The sequence below is a fragment of the Myotis lucifugus genome, unplaced genomic scaffold, assembly GCF_000147115.1.
Source record: "Myotis lucifugus unplaced genomic scaffold, Myoluc2.0 scaffold_24, whole genome shotgun sequence".
Taxonomy (NCBI): domain Eukaryota; kingdom Metazoa; phylum Chordata; class Mammalia; order Chiroptera; family Vespertilionidae; genus Myotis; species Myotis lucifugus.
In genome coordinates, this window is record NW_005871072.1 from 2171192 (window position 1) to 2172407 (window position 1216).

Consider the following 1216-nt stretch of genomic DNA (forward strand, 5'->3'; position numbering starts at 1 on the left):
CTTCTTTTCTATCCACACGCAATATTAAACAAAGTTAATAAATTATTTAACTTGTATTTTACTTCAGTATTTTTTTCTTACACTTTACATATATTACCTCCATTTTGCATATACAACCTTAATTTATAGATGAGGATACTGAAACTAGAAGAGACTATGCAACTTTTACAATATTGGGCTTATGATCCATGTACTTTATACCTACAAACCTCCTCCTCTACTACTTTAATCTTGGTCTAGATAGTGCAATACCTCACCCGGATTTTTGCAAAAGTGCCTACCTGGTATTCATGCTTCTGTCATTCATTGCTGGGTCTCTTCTTTGCAATGCAACCAGAATGACCTACTAAAAACTGAGGAAAAAGCATGCCTCTTCTTTGCTTTAATTCATACAACTCTCCCCCTCCCATTTTTTTTAATAAGGAATGCTTTACAAATTTGTGTGTCATCCTTGCACAGGGGCCATGTTAATCTTCTCTGCATTATTCCAATTTTAGTATATTTGTGAGCACCTGATTTTCCCTTTTCAATGAGAGTAAAAGCCAAAGTACTTCAATGTCCTAAGGTTTTAATCTTATTTTCCCATCCTCATTCTATGACTTCATCTTCTAAAACTCCATCTTGATACATCAGTCACACTAGAGCTCTTGCTAGACAAAAATCAGTTCTATCCTTTAAAACAATTATTGTTATTATTTTTATTGTTACTAGAGACCTGGTGCATGAATTCATACACTGGTTGGGTCCCTCAGGGTGGTCTGTGGGGATCAGGCTAAAACCCACAGTCCAAGACTGCCTGCAGCTCCTACCTGCTGCTCCCGTTCATCCCGGCCCCACTGCGCCTGCCACAGGCTTGCACCCAATCAGTCCCGATTGTGAGAGGCTCATGCTCACCAGCCATGAGCCCTGCATCTGGCGCCCTCCCGAGGGGAGTGACTTGTGAGATCAAGCCAAAACCAGCTCTCCAACATCCTTCAAGGGGTCCCGGATTGTGAGAGTGTGCAGAAAAGGCTGAGGGACCGCAGGAGGGCTCCAGGGTGTGTCTAGCCCATCTTGCTCAGTCCCAATCGGCCAGACCCCAGCAGCGAGCTAACCTACCAGTTGGAGCAACTGCTCCCTGGTGGTCAGTGCATGTCATAGCGACTGGTCTATCGGTCAACTGTCTGCCCCCTCTTGGTCAGTGCACATCATAGCGACTGATCAACCAGTCGACTGT

General features: G+C 43.8%; 1 non-coding gene across 1 annotated transcript; it reads right to left on the reverse strand.

The window, feature by feature from the left end:
• Positions 1-414: 414 nt before the first annotated feature.
• Positions 415-516, reverse strand: LOC111825407. The gene has a single exon (XR_002828568.1). It is a non-coding gene; the product is annotated as a U6 spliceosomal RNA (small nuclear RNA).
• Positions 517-1216: the final 700 nt, after the last annotated feature.